We start from the raw sequence: 16,211 nt of genomic DNA on the forward strand, positions 1-16,211 counted from the left end.
TTGTCCCTGGATCACGGGACCCTGGCAGTGGCAGGCTGCACAGGCTCCCCGGAAAGGAGGTGTGGAGAGTGACTGTGTTTGCACACAGGCTTCTTGGTGGATGCAGCAGCAGCCTTAGCGTTTCATGCCTATCTCTGGTGTCCACACTGATAGCTGCAGCTCACACCCGTCTCTGCAGCTCGTTTAGGTGGTGCTCTGAATCCCCTCTCCTCGTGCACCCCGAAACAATGGTCTTTTGCCTCTTAGGCAGGTCCAGACTTTTCCCGGATTCCCTTGCAGCTAGCTGTGGTGCACTAGCCCCCTTCAGGCTGTGTTCACGCAGCCAACCTCAGTCATCTCCCTGGGATCTGACCTCCAAAGCCGGAACCTCAGCTCCCAGCCCCGCCCATCCCGGCAGGTGAGCAGACGAGCCTCTCGGGCTGGTGAGTGCTGGTCAGCGCTGATCCTCTGTGCGGGAATCTCTCCGCTTTGCCCTCCGTACCCCTGTTTCTGTGCTCTCCTCCGTAGCTCCAAAGCTTCCCCCTCGCCACCCGCCGTCTCCGCCAGTGAAGGGGCTTCCTAGTGTGTGGAAACTTTTCCTCCTTCACAGCTCCCTCCCACTGGTGCAGGTCCCATCCCTATTCTTTGGTCTCTGTTTTTTCTTTCTTCTTTTGCCCTACCCAGGTATGTGGGGAGTTTCTTGCCTTTTGGGAGGTCTGAGGTCTTCTGCCAGCGTTCAGTAGGTGTTCTGTAGGAGTTGTTCCACATGTAGATGTATTTCTGATGTATTTGTGGGGAGGAAGGTGATCTCCACTTCTTACTCTTCCACCAACTTGAAGTTCTCCCCAAGTAACTTTTAATTCATCAAAAATTTACAAGATACTATTATGAATAAGAGCCCTTTAACTTTGTCTAACTGTAGAGCCAGTGCTTCACTCCGAAATAGGCCAGCTAGCCTGTGTTCAGCCTCTTTGCAAGGTACATGAATATGCCTCCCAGGAATATCCCAGGCTAGTGCTAAGGCAGAGGAGAGACTTACGGGACACATCAGCTCCATTCAAGGTTTTCCTAAGTTTTTAGAACATTTCCCATGACACCTTTGTATAAACATAAAAATCTCTCACACCACTTTATACTAAATGAAGTTCAAAATACTTTATAAATGGTCCCCAAAATAAATCGAGGTAATGAAACAAAGGTACTGCCTCTCTTCAAACTATATGCAATCTCATCACACTTATCCCCCATTCCCACCTCAGGAAAGGTACAACCACCTGGAAAATCAGTGTTGTACTTTAATTTTGAACATTAGCACCCCAAGGTACACTTTTACAGGGACATACACAGAGTAATCTCAAGATTACAGTAAAAATAAGTTTCATTTCCATGGCCACTGGCTGAGTAAAGCAAATAAAGGAAACAAATATGACAGCTCAAAACAAAAATCTGAAATATAGCTAGTAGGTGGGTCAAAAAAGACTGGAAAAATCAAGGCTACAGATTGGTCTGTATAACTAATAGCAATTCAAAAGGTGGAGACTGGATATCAGTGAAATGCAGCAACTGAATGCATTTTGAAGGCCAATTATAAAAAAACATGCACAGAGACAAAGAGGAATAATGCCTTCCCATTACTAAAGTCTGACAATTGAGGAGGATTTGCTGAATCATGAGTTCACATTACCCAGAAAGAAACTTGGTAGACCTTTCAGTTCACTGGTCCAGAGAGAATCAAATTTATAACAGTATAATTTGTAACCTGTCAGAATCCTTAGAGTAAGAATTTGTTCCCGATCTGCATTGAAGCAGCTGTTACATACAAAATATGTAATGAAGATAGATCAGCTTTTTCTTCAATTCCATGAAAAACAGATCCTTGTTGAGAAAACTTATACACAATACTTATCGTGTATTTAGCTGGAACTATTCCAACCTTCTTAGTACATGGAGAAATCAGGGCAACTCTAAAACTGCCGCTGAGCTTCCCACACCAGTCATACATCTTCAAACCCTTGGCATTTTTGCAGAGAGGTAATAGATACTGACATGTTCTGAATAAGAACTGTAAACAAAAGAAAAATTTGTGGCTAAATTCCCTTCTGAAAATATTGATATTATAAATGGGAATGCAAGTTATGCCGAGTAAGATTTTGCAGACTCATTTCCCAGAGGGGGCTCTGTGGGTAGCAGAGTCATAAACAGAGAAGTTCCCTCAGAGATGATGACAATCTACCTGAGAGGGCTGAACTTCTGGCTAGCCTGATTCCCACTGGCACAAAGGTAGGATTCAAAATTGGTAGTATTCCATTACAAGATTATTTAAAAAGTCAGGTAGTTGATTCCATAACTGACTCCCATCCCTCCCCAATATCTTCTTTTGTCTTTAGTTGGAGATGTTATTTAAGTGAGGGGCTGGACCATTTTAGGGAGTTACTCAGTTTTCCTGGGTATCTTCCATGTTACAAGGAGGTATACATGTTATTAAATTTTTTTTTTTTTAAAGTCAGGTAGTTGAATAAAAAGACGACTAGAATAGGAAAATTCACTGAAGGTACTAGTGCTGAGAGAAAAAAGATTTAATTGGGAGTCAGCTGACTTATTCTCTTGTCCCAGCTTGGCCATTAATTAGTTGGCTTTGTGAGTCTTAGCAAATCATTTAAAATGTCTGAGATTCAGTTTCCTAATCTATATAATGAAAGAACTAGACTAGGATCTAGGACTTACTAGTTTGTGGAAAATCAATATTGTGCTGAGGAAAATTCTCAGGCTGCTTGGACCCCATTAGGAAAGGAGACTGTAACTAGATAGTAATGCCTGCCAGGGCAAGACATGGTGAAGGAATGGCTGGAGAAGGGCACAGTTGCTACCCTTGGACTCAATCATCTTTAAGGGCACTTGCAACTATAACTTTCTATCATTTATTCATTGAACATAACTAACCAGAAAACCCATGATAGGTTATTTCAAGAGCTTAGTAATAACAGAAGGAAAATCCTTTATTGTTAAATGTTGTTAATTTGCAGAGGTAATAATGACTATATTAAAGAAATTCATGTTCAGTTAAAAAAGAAAAGTAAACTTAATGGTAGGTACTAGGTGGCATAGATAAAAATCCAAGATCATGACCAGAACATGCTTATGCATTTCATAGGCATGAAGCAATATTATACCTATCACAGGTATAATATCCAGCACTTCATTAAAATGCCTTGTACTTTGCCTGTTACCTCACTGTAAAACTCTAAATACCTAGAGCAGCACTTTAAAAAAACACTGTAGGCTTTACCACCTAAATTTGAAAAGAAAATTGATTAAAACAAGAGCTGTCAATTTACTGTCACATTTTTTTTTTTTCGGTATGCGGGCCTCTCACTGTTGTGGCTTCTCCCGTTGCGGAGCACAGGCTCTGGACACGCAGGCTCAGCGGCCACGGCTCACGGGGCCAGCCACTCCGTGGCACATGGGATCTTCCCGGACCGGGGCACGAACCCACGTCCCCTGCCTTGGCAGGCGGACTCTCAACCACTGTGCCACCAGGGAAGCCCTACTGTCACATTTTTAATCCATGGTTTTTCTGCTGTTATTGGAGAGATCATTAATCTATTTCTCAATTATGAATTAACAAAAGCTTAATTAAAATGTGCATTTATCCAACAACAAACTAGAAAATATTTTAAGTGATTTTAGTCTAGTAATTTACACATTCATAAAAATATTTTAAAGTACATTCTGATAAAGTTGTAAAATCCTAAGTATAGGAAACCACAGAAGTTAATGAATTCAAATTCATTTCCTCTTGTAAGGCTTGGTACTAAGTTATCTGACCATAGTGGATTGACTGTCCTTGGATCAAAAAAAAACATGATGAAATCTAGCAGTAAGAGAATATGCTAATGATAAATTTCAATATCACTGACATTTTCAAGACAATAAAACCTGCTTAAGTCTATATGATAGTTTTGAGCTTTACTTGAACTCTGAAAAGAATAAAGTAAAATTGCTATTCAAAAAACATAAGTAAAATTTGCTTTCACAAGTTCTTGGGAACCTTGGTAACATTAACCTCTCTTTTTTTTTTGTAATAAACAACACACCATAAATCATTTCGTATTAGATGAACAAAAACATAAATCATTTAAGGTCTCTCTTTTTCTTGGGTCCTAGAATCCATCTTCAAGCATCTGAATGGGAAGAATATTTTTCTTGCTTCTAAGCTAATCTTTTAAAATTCTGATCGTGGGTTTACTTTTATATCTATCAAATACATATGTTGTTTGAGATTTTCTGGCTTTAGGGATAGCGTAAGTCATTCTGGAATATCTCTGCCCTTAAAGTAGATTGCTTTTGTAACACTGAAAATAATGGACTAAGTTATTCACTCATAAAAGAAAATATTTATGGAGCCAGGCACCATTCTAGGTGCTACAGCAGTGAACAATATAGAAGTCCCTGTTTGCATAGATTTTATATTCTAGCAGTTGGAGATAGGCAATATATAAGTAAGCAAATAATTTCAGATAATGGTAATTGTCATGAAGAAAGAAATACCAGAGTGAAAAACATAGAGAAAAACTAAGTGGAAATGGGCATTCGATTGGCTAGTCAGGGAAAGTGGGGCCAGCTTCTTCAGTGTGTGACATGTGTGATTGCACAGGCCCATGCTTACGAGAGCTGGTTTAATGCTCTGCTGTCACTGTCTTGAAGTTTTTAATAAAGGATCTTAAATTTTCATTTTACACTGAGCCTCACATGTCCCTGGTCTTGCAGAGAAGTGAGACCTGAAGAGCAAGAAAGAGCTAGATCTCTGTGATAATGTTGGAGGGACATTCTACGAGAGGGAACAGCAACAAAACCTTGACGTGTTTGAGAAACAGAAGACTAAGAAGACTGATGCATGGAACTGAGAGAAATGCAGTGGCAGCAGGTGAGGCCAGAGAAGTAGGTAAGGGCCAGTTCATATAGGGTCTTGTAGGAGATTGGATTTTATCTAGTACAAGGATCGTGTACTTGATAAAATTGTGTAAGAAGGAAATTTCACTCAGTGGCAGAGGGACACAAGAAAGCTTGTCCATATACACATATTTATATATGTTTATATCTACAAGCCAAATTTCACATCAGATTGAAATTTCTTGGTATAAACTGAATGACTTAGGAATGCCCAATTAGATAAATTTACATAAAAATATGTACTAGGACAGTAAAGCCCACTAAAAGGGCAACTCAACCAGTATGGAGTAATCTAAGATAATTACATTTGAAAAGAAGTCTCAATGTAGGTATCTTCCATGGGCCCTCTGGGATACTAAAATGACAGAAATGTCTAAATTTGTTTGTAATAGTGTTCAGAAAAGAGGAGTAACATACAGCTACCCCCAACTGAAATATAGGGCACAGGGCAGCCACTCTAGGGGTCCTTTTAAGGGACCAACCTGCAGGTTGGTGACAGTCCTGCGCAGTACCTAACAAAAGCAAATGGAAAAAATTTCTGGAAGAACAATCTCAATACAAAGGATTGTCAAGATAAAACCATGTTGAAAATAAACTTATGCTACAATTATACAGAACACGTAAGGAAAAAAATCTACTGTGATCAATTGCTAGTAGATAACAATAAATCACAGATTCACAGCTGCAAAAAACTTTAAACTGTAAAACTCATCTACAAGCAAAAGTAAATAATTAAATGATTAAAAGAAGATATCTAAGATATAAATAAAACACCATAAAATATTCAGATTTGAAAAAGAATCAAATATAATTTAAAATATATAGTCATTGGAAAGAAATCCTTCAATAGATGTGCTAATCATCAGATTAGACACCAGTGAGGAAAATTAGAGAACTGGATGGTCTGAGAAAATGTCCCAGAACATGGAACTAAAAATGACATGAAATAAGAGACAGAGAAGGCAGAACGTGAAGGCCAACATGCATCTCACTGGAATTCCAGAAGGACAGAAGAGAGAGAATTTGGGGAGAGGGACAATATTTTGAGATATAATGCTGGGAATTTTTCGTAAGTGATGAGAAACAAGACTCTTCATATTCAGAAAGAACAATGATCATTTAGCAGGATAAGTAAAATTAAATTCACATCAAGGTACATTATTTGAACTACAGAATACTAAAGACAAGCAACAGGGCTTAAAGCATCCAAAGAAAGCAAAGAATACTTAAAAATGAATTATAACTACCCTGGCAGCTGGCTATTCAGAAGACTAAGAAATGACATTTTCAAAGTATTGTGAGGAAAAAACCCCTAAATCTAGATTTCTATGTCCAGGTTATTATCAATAAAGAGTGATGCAAAAATAAGTAAAATTTCAGACAACTATTGGTAGAGTTGTCTCTCAATACTCTTGCAGAAAAGGCTTCTAAAGGATATAGTAGAAAGAAGAAATATATATATATATATTTCTTCTTACATATATTCATATATTTATGAATATAAGTTTAGCAAAAACAGAAGGAAAAAAATATAGAACAAGAAATTATGAGGGGGTGGCCAATATGGTGGAGAAGGAAAACCCTGAAATAATCTCCTCTCATGGACACACCAAAATTACAGCTACTTACAGAGCAATCATCTATGAGAATGACCTAGAGACTACCAGGAAAGATTTTCCACAACTAAAAACATAAAGAAGGAACCACAATGAGATGGGTAGTAGGGGCAAAGATGGGGTATAATCAGGACTCCCAGGTGGGTGACCCACAAATGGGAGGAATATCACAATCATAGAGATGCTCCTCAGAGAGTCATGGGTCTGAGCCCCACATTGGGTTCCTTAGCCTGGGGGTCCTGCACCAGGAAGTCAAACTCCCAGAAGGTCTGGCTCTAAAAGCCAGTGGGGCTTATGTTCAGAAAAGCTTCAGGAGTACAAGACAGAGACTCCATTGTTAAAGGCGTGTGCAAAAATCTCACATGCTCTGACTCCCAGCACAGAGGGGTCTGCGTCAGGTCCACCTGATGATCTTGGAGAACCACACAGAGAGGCAGGAGGCAACTGGGACTTCCCTTGGGGAAGGAGATGCTGGAGTCAGCCATTTTGGAGAGCTTATTCTACTGAGATACCACTGGCACTGGCAAGTGCTATTTTTGACTCTTCCCTCTAGCCTATTAGTGCTGGGGACCTGGCCCAATGTCAGCACCAGCACTGAGGTGCTGATGCAGAAAGCCTGGCAGGGACCTGGCCCAATATAAGAGCAGAACTGTAGTCACCACATGAGCCAACCAGGCAGGGCTGGTTCCCAGCCTCCTACATGCCCACAGTAGTCATGCCCCTCACCCCACAACAGAAGAGCACATACAACCCCCTTATAAGGTACCCTAGGAGCATATAGTTGCATAGAGGGGACTGTGCTGCTGGGCCACATAGGAGGTCTCCTATATAAGATCACTTCTCCAAGATTGGGAAATGTAATGACCTGCCTAACACATAGAAATAAACAGAGAACTGACCAAAATGAGGAGACAGAGAAATACATTCCAAATGAAGGAACAAGAAATAACCTCAGAAAATGAACTACACAAAACGGAGATAGGCAATCTACCCACCAAAGAGTTCAAGGTAATGATCATAAAGAAGCTCAATGAACCTGGGAGAAGAATGGATGAACACAGTGAGAATTTCAACAGTTATGAAATATGAAGAAGAACCAATCAGCTGAAGAATGCAATAACAAATTAAAAGTACACTAGAAGGAATCATCAGTAGATTAGATATTAGAGAAACAGATAAGTGATCTAGAAGACAGAGTAATGGAAATCATCCAAACTGAACAGAAAAAAAAAAGAATTAAAAAAAATGAAGATAAGTTTAAGAGACCTTGGAGACAATAACTGCTATACCTGAATTTATATTTTAGGGATCCCATAGGAGAGATAGGAGAAGAGAGGGAGAAAGAAGCAGAGAAACTATCTGAAGAAAGAACAGCTGAAAATTTCCCTAACCTGGCAAGGAAACAGACATCCAGGTCCTGGAAGTAAAGACAGTCCCAAACAAGATCAACCCAAAGAGGTCAATACCAAGACATGTTGAATAAAATGGCAAAAATTAAAGATAGAGAGAGAACCTTAGGAAAGCAGCAAGAGAAAAGTAACTAGTTAAGTTGAAGGAAACTCCCAAAAGACTACCAGCTGACTTTATAGCAGAAACTTTGAAGCCAGAAGAGTGGCAAGATATACTCAAAGTAATGAAAGGAAAAAAACCTCTGAAAAGAATACTCTATCTGGCTAAGTTATCATTCAGACTTGAAGAAGAGATAAAGAGTTTTACAGACAGGAAAAAGTTAAAACAATTCAGTACCACTGAACCAGCTTTACAAGAAATGTTAAGGAGACTTCTCTAAGTGGAAAAGAAAAGGCCACAACTAGAAATATAAAAATTATAAAAGAAAAAATCTCATTGCCAAAAGAAAACATACAGTAAAGGTAGCAAATCAAAAACTCATAAAGCTAGAAGGGGCTTCCCTGCTGGTGCAGTGGTTAAGAATCTGCTGCCAATGCAGGGGACATGGGTTCAAGCCCTGGTCCAGGAAGATCCTACATGCCATGGAGTAACTAAGCCCACGAGCCACAACTACTGAGCCCGTGTGCCACAACTATTGAAGCTTGTGTACTTAGAGCCCGTGCTCTACAACAAGAGAAGCCACCGCAATGAGAAGCCCGTGCACCACAGCAAAGAGTAGCCCCTGCTTGCCGCAACTAGAGAAAGACCACGCACAGCAATGAAGACCCAATGCAGCCAAAAATAAATAAATAAAATAAATTTATTAAAAAAACTCATAAAGCTAGAAGAAATGTTAAAATCATCTATATCCACAATAAAAGGTTGAGATACACAAAATAAAAAGATGTAAAATATGATGTCAAAAATACGTTGGGGGGTAGTAAAAATGTAAGGTGGTTAGAATGTGTTTGAATTTAAGAGCTTATCAACTTAAAATAATAATATATTTATGTGTATACGTGTATATTTGTGTATTACATACATACAGTTATATATAGTTATATATGAACTTCATGGTAATAACAAACCAAAAACCTATAATAGGTACACACACAAAAAAGAGAAAGGAATTCAAGCACAACACTCAAGACAGTCATCAAATTACAAAGGAAGAGAGCAGAAGCAAAAGGAGCCCCCAAAAATAAATAAATAAAACTACAAAACAACCAGAAAAGATTAACAAAAGAGCAATAAGTACATACCAAACAATAACTACTTTAAATTTAAATGGACAATATGCTCCAATCCAAAGATATAGACTGGCTGAATGGATACAAAAACAAGACTCGCATATTTGCTGATTACAAGAGACTGACTTCAGATCTAAAGGTACACAGAAAGTGAAATTGAAAGGATGGAAAAAGATATTCCATGAAAATGGAAATCAAAAGAAAGCTGGGGTATCAATAATTGTATCAGACAAAACAGACTTTAAAACAAAGACTCTAACAAGAGACAAAGAAGGGTGTTACATAATGATAAAGGGATCAATCCAAGAAGAAAATATGACAATTGCAAATATATATTCACCCAATGTAGGAGCACCTAAATACATAAAGCAAACAGAAACAAACATAAATGGGGAAATTGACAGTAAGACAATAATAGTTGGGGGGACTAACATGCCACATATATCAATGGAAAGATGATCCAGACAGAAAATCAATAAAGAAATACTGGCAGTAAACAGCATATTAGACCAGATGAATTTAATAGATATATAGAAAACATTCCATGTAAAACAGGCAGAATACACATTTTTAAAAAAGTGCACAAGGAACATTCTTCAGGATAGATGACTTGCTAGGCCACAAAACAAGTCTCAAAATTTAAGAATATTAAAAAAAAAAAGAATATTAAAATTACATTAAATATATTTTCTGACCACAAATGTATTGACTATAAATCAACTAAAAGAAAATAAACTACAAAAACCAAACACATGGAGTCTAAATAATACGCTACTAAACAACGAATGGATCACTGACAAAATCAAATAGTAAATTAAAAAATATCTAGAGACAAATAAAAATGGATAACAATCCAAACTATATCATATGCAGCAAAAGCAGTTCTAAGCTTATAGTGATAAAAGTCTACCTCAGAAAATAAGAAAAATCACAACTAAACAATCTAATCTTACACCTAAAGGGACTAGAAGAAGAAAAATGAAAAATCCAACGTTAGTAGAAAGAAAGAAATAATAAAGATCAGAGCAGAAATAAAATAGAGACTAGAAAAACAATAGAAAAGATCAATGAAACCAAGAGACAGTCTCTAGGAAAGATAAACAAAACTGGGAAAAATTTAGCCAGACACATCAATAAAAAAAGAGAGAGGGCTCAGATCAATAAAATCATAAATGAAATAGGAGGAATTACAATCAACATTCACAGAAATACAAAGGATCATAAAAGGTTACTATGAACAATTATATGCCAATGAAATGGACAACCTAGAGGAAATGGATAAATTCCTAGAAGTCTACAATCCCCCAAGATTGACTCAGGAAGAAATAGAAAATATGAACAGACTAATTACCAGCAAAGAAATTGCATCAGTAATCAAAAAATGCCCAAAAAACAAAAGTCCAGGCCTTATGACTTCAGAGGTGAATTCTACAAAACACTCAAAGAAGAGTTAACACCTATCCTTCTTAAACTATTCCAAAAAAGTGAAGAGGAAGGAACAGTTCTGAACTCATTGTAGAAGGCCAGCATCATCTTGATAGCAAAAGCAGACAAAGAGACTACCAAAAAAAAAAAAAATCACTGATGAAAATAGTTGCCAAAATCTTCAACAAAATATTAGCAAACCTAATTCAACAATACATTAAAAGGATCATACACCATGATTAAGCGGGATTAATCCTAGGGATGCAAGGATGGTTCAATATTTACAAATTCATCAATGTGAAATCCCACATTAGCAAAAAGAAGAATAAAAATCATATGATTGGGCTTCCCTGGTGGCGCAGTGGTTGAGAGTCTGCCTGCCCATGCAGAGGAGACGGGTTCGTGCCCTGGTCCGGGAAGATCCCACATGCCGCAGAGCAGCTGGGCCTGTGAGCCATGGCCGCTGAGTCTGCGCATCTGGAGCCTGTGCTCCACAACGGGAGGGGCCACAACAGTGAGAGGCCCACGTACCACACACACACACACAAAATCATATGATCATCTCAATAGATGCAAAAAAGCTTTTGGCAAAATTCAAAATCTATTTATGATACAAACTGTCAACAAAGTGGGTATAGAGGGATCTTACCTCAATATAATAAAGGCCATATATGACAAACTGACAGGCAACTTCATATTCAACAGTGAAAAGCTGAAAGCATTTCCTCTAAGATCAAAGAGATGATAAGCATGCCCATTCTGGCCACTTTTATTCAACATAGTATTGGAAATCCTAGCCACAGCAATCAGACAAGAATACAAAATAAAAGGAATCCAAATGAGAAGGGGAGAAGTAAAACTGTCATTGTTCACAGATGACATGATACACTACATGGAAAATCCAAAAGATGCTACCAAAAACTATTAGAACAAATAAGTGAATTCAGTAATGTTGTAGGATACAAAGTTAATACTTGTACTCTGAAAACGATATGACATTAATGAAAGAAACTGCAGATGAAACAAACAAATGGAAAGACATATCATGCTCATGGATTGGAAGAATAATATTGTTAAAATGTTGCTACTACCCCAGGCAACCTACAGATTCAATGCAATGCCTATGAAAATACCAAATGCATTTTTTTTTAACAAAACTGAACAAATAATTCTAAAGTTTTTATGGAAACACAAAGACTCAATAGCCAAAGAATAAAGCTGGAGGTATCATGCTCCCTGATTTCAAACTATACTAAAAAGCTGTAGTCATCAAAACAGTGTGGTACTAGCACAGAAACAGACACATAGATCAAAGGAACAGAAACGACAGCATAGAAATAAACCCACACATATATGGTCAATTAATCTACAACAAAGAATGTAAGATTATACAATGGGGAAAAGTCACTCTTCAATAAATGGTGTTGAGAAAACTGGACATCTACATGCAAAAGAATCAAACTGAATTACTTTCTCACACAATGTACAAAAATAAACTCAAATGGATAAAAGACTTGAAATTAGGAACTGAAACCATTAAACTCCTAGATGAACACATAGGCAGTGGGCTCTCTGACATCAGACTTAGGAATATTTTATTTTGGATCTGTCTCCTCAGGCAAGAGAAACAAAAGCAAAAATACATAAATGGGACTATATCCAAATAAAAAGCTTTTGCACAGTGAAGGAAACTATCAACTAAATAAAAAAGCCATCTACAGAATGGGAGGAGATATATGCAAATGATACACTTGATAAGAGGTTAATAACCAAAATATCTAAAGAATTCATACAACTCAACATCAAAAAAACAAACCATGCAATTAAAATATGGACAAATGACCTGCATAGACATTTTTCCAAAGAAGACATACAGATGGGCAGCAGGCATACAAAAAGATACTCAGCATCACTAATCATCAGGGAAATGCAAATGAAAACCACAATGAGATATCATTTCACACCTGTCAGAAAGACTATTATTAAAAAGGCCATAAATAACAAGTATTGGCAAGGATTTAGAGAAAAGGGAACCCTCACGCACTGTTGGTGGGAATGTAAATTAGTGCAGCCACTGTGGAAAACACTATGGAGGTTCCTCAAAAGATTCAAAATAGAACTACCATATGATCCATGAATTTCATTTCTGGGTGTTCACCCAAAGAAAACAAAAATAGTAATTCAAAAAGATAAATGTACCCCAATGTTCACTGTAGCATTATTTACAACAGCTTAGATATGGAAGCAACCTAAGTGCCCACAGATAGATGAATGGATAAAACAGATGTTATACACACACACACACACACGCACACGTGTGTGCACACACATACAATGAAATATTACTCAGCCATAAAAAATTGAAATCTTGCCTTTTGTGACAACATGGATGGACCTGGAGGGTATTATGCTAAGTGAAATAAGTCAGACAGAGAAAGACAAATACCATGTGATCTCACTTATATGTGTGATCTAAAAACAAAAACAGACAAAGAAAACAAAATGAAAACAGACTCATAGGTACAGAAAACAAACAGGTAGTTGTCAGAAGGGAAGCAGATAGGGGGTGTTGGGAAAAATAGGTGAAGGGAATTAAGAGGTACAAACCGCCAGTTAGAAAATAAATAAGCCATCGGGATGTAATATAAAGCATAAGGAATATGGTCAATACTATTGTAATAACTTTGTATGGGGACAGATGACTACTAGACTTATGGTGATCATTTCATAATGCATGCAAATCATTACATTAGGTACACCTGAAACTAATATAAAATTGTACATCAACTATATTTCAATAAAAAAGAAAGAAATTGTAACAGAAAACTGGTTTTCATGTGGATAAATGTAAACAAGCAGTGATTTGATAAAAAGGCACTGGTTAGAATGGTGGGAAAAAATACTATGTTTGCTATTCAGAAGACATACTTAAATATATGGATGCAGATAGTTGAAATAATAATGAAGAAAAAGATATAACAAACAAAATTAACAAAAAGAAAACTGGTGAAACTATACAATAATAGACATAATGGATTTTGAGGCAAAAATAGTTATCAGGCATAAATGATTCATAATAATAAAAGGTTCATTTCATCAGAAAAACATAATAGTTCTCATCTTGTAAACACCTGATTAAAGATACTTCAAGCTATGTAGAGCAACACTAGGATTTCAAATAAAACTGACAACTTCACAATCATGAGGATAGAATTGAATATTCATTCTCGAAAACTCCTAGGTTAATAATAATTATTATCTGTCAAAACCAATTTACTTATCATTCTCATGTTATAAACATACACTTGCTTTAGTATTCCCTGTTTCCTCTGCTCTTAGGTTGTTCTGCCACTTTTGCTAATGCAGTGTAACATAAAGGGGACACAGACTGGTTAATTAATTAATTTACTCAACAAATATTTACTGCTTGACTCCTAGGCTCCAGGCATTTTTCTAGTCTGTGGTGTCAGAAAAGGTCTCTACTCTCATGGAGCTTACATTCTAGGTGGGCACACAGAAAACAAACAGATAAACATAAAAATATTTTTGTATTTACATGTTAAGTATAAACATAGTATTATAAATACTAAAAAGGGAAACAAAACAGAGTGAGAAGTACAAGGAGTAGGGCAGGGGTAGTTTGCTATTTTTATAGGGCTCTCAGTTAAGGGCTCTAATGTAAGGTAATGATTGAGCTGAGATGGAAGAGAGCACTCCCTGTAGGTATCTGAAGACAGGCAAGTGTGAAACCCGAAGATGGAAGCCTGCTCAGTATCTGCAAGAACAGAGGCTGCAGCAAAGTGAGCAAGGAAGACTGCATTGGGAGGCCAGGTCAGAGAAGCATGTGTTCATGTGCTCAGAGTGTGTAGGACTTTGTAGGGGTGGTTTTTATTCCAAGTGACACGGGAAGCCATGAGAGAGTTCTGAACAGAACAGTAGTGTGAACTGGCTTCCAGTTTAAAGGGTCACTGTGGCAGTTTTGTGGAGAACATAGTACAGGGGAGGCCATGCGGGAGCCAGGGCTATCGCAGGCAGATGAGTTAGGAGGCTCCTGAAGTAATCCAGGGGAGAGAGGACAGTAGCTGGAAACAAGGGTACAAGAAGTGGAAGGGATGGGAAGAAGTAGGATTCTGGGTCTATTGTGAAGAGGGCCCACAGGATAAATGATGAGTCTTTTCTAGGCAGCAGCAGCCACCCACATTATACTCTTTCTTTCAGGTTCTTAATGCCTCTGATTTGTTTTTCTTTTCACAGTCCTAACCCCCACAGGCTATTGGCCTGAAAAATCTGTATTGAAAAACTGATCTATTGCAACATGTGTAAAAGAAAAAAAAAAAAGCTTTGAAGAAGTTGTAAATACTGGTAAGAGCTCTCATTAAAAAATCTGTTCTTTGAAAAACGCTATTGGTATTTTGATAGGGATTGCAATGAATCTGAGATTGCCTTGGGTAGTATGGTCATTTTAACAATATTAATTCTTCTAATTCATGAATCCAGTATACCTTTCCATCTGTTTGTGTCATCTTCAATTTCTTTCATCAGTGTCCTAGTAGGTTTTGAGTACAATAGGTCTTTTACCTCCTTAGGTAAGTCTATTCTTAGATTAAGTTTATTCTTTTTGATGCAATGGTAAATGATATTGTTTCCTTAAATTCTCTTTCTGATAGCTCATTGTTATTGTATAGCAATGCAACAGATTTCTGTATACTGATCTTGTATCCTGCAACTTTACCAAATTCACTGATGAGCTCTAGTAGATTTTTGGTATCATCGTTAGGATTTTCTGTGTATAGTATCATGTCACCTGCAAAAAGTGACAGTTTTACTTCTCCCTTTGTAACCTGGATTCCTTTTATTTTTCTTGTCTGACCACTGTTGGCTAAAACTTCTAATACTATGTTGAATAAAAGCAGCAAAAGTGGGCATCCTTGTCTTGCTTCTGATCTTAGAGGAAATGCTTTCAGCTTTTCAACACTGAGTGTCATGTTTGCCATTGGCTTATCATATATGGCCTTTATTATGTTGAATTATGTTCCCTCTATACCCACTTTCTGGAGACTTTTTATCATAAATGGATGTTGAATTTTGTCAAAAGCTTTATCTGCATCTATTGAGATGATCATATGGTTTTTATTCTCCAAATTGTTAATGTGATGTATCACACTGACTGATTTGTGGATACTGAACCATCCTTGCATCCATGAGATAAATCTTACTTGATCACGGTGTATATTTTTAATGTATTGTTGGATTCAGTTTGCTAATATTTTGTTGAGGATTTTTATATCTACGTTCATCAGTGATATTGGCCTGTAATCTTTTTGTATGTGTTTGATATCTTTCTCTGGTTTTGGTATCGGGGTGATTCTTGCCTCTTAGAATGCATTTAGAAGCATTCCTTCCTCTGCCATATTTTGGTATAGTCTGAGAAGGACAGATGTTAATTCTCCTCTAAATGTTTGGTAGAATTCACCAGTGAAGCCATTTGGTCCTGGACTTTCATTTGTTGGGAGTTTTTATTACTGGTCAATTTCAGTACTGGTAATGAGTCTGTTCATATTTTCTATTTCTTCTTGGTTCAGTCTCAGGAGACTGTACATTT

At 37.3% G+C, this 16,211-nt stretch overlaps 1 protein-coding gene across 2 annotated transcripts in view; it reads right to left on the reverse strand.

Moving 5' to 3' along the window:
* SLC2A13 (solute carrier family 2 member 13) overlaps nucleotides 1-16,211 on the reverse strand; it is a 426,384-nt gene that overhangs the window by 37,720 nt on the left and 372,453 nt on the right. The gene's annotated exons all lie outside the window — the stretch shown is intronic.

This window comes from Pseudorca crassidens, chromosome 11 (genome assembly GCF_039906515.1).
Source record: "Pseudorca crassidens isolate mPseCra1 chromosome 11, mPseCra1.hap1, whole genome shotgun sequence".
In the NCBI taxonomy this organism is placed as follows: domain Eukaryota; kingdom Metazoa; phylum Chordata; class Mammalia; order Artiodactyla; family Delphinidae; genus Pseudorca; species Pseudorca crassidens.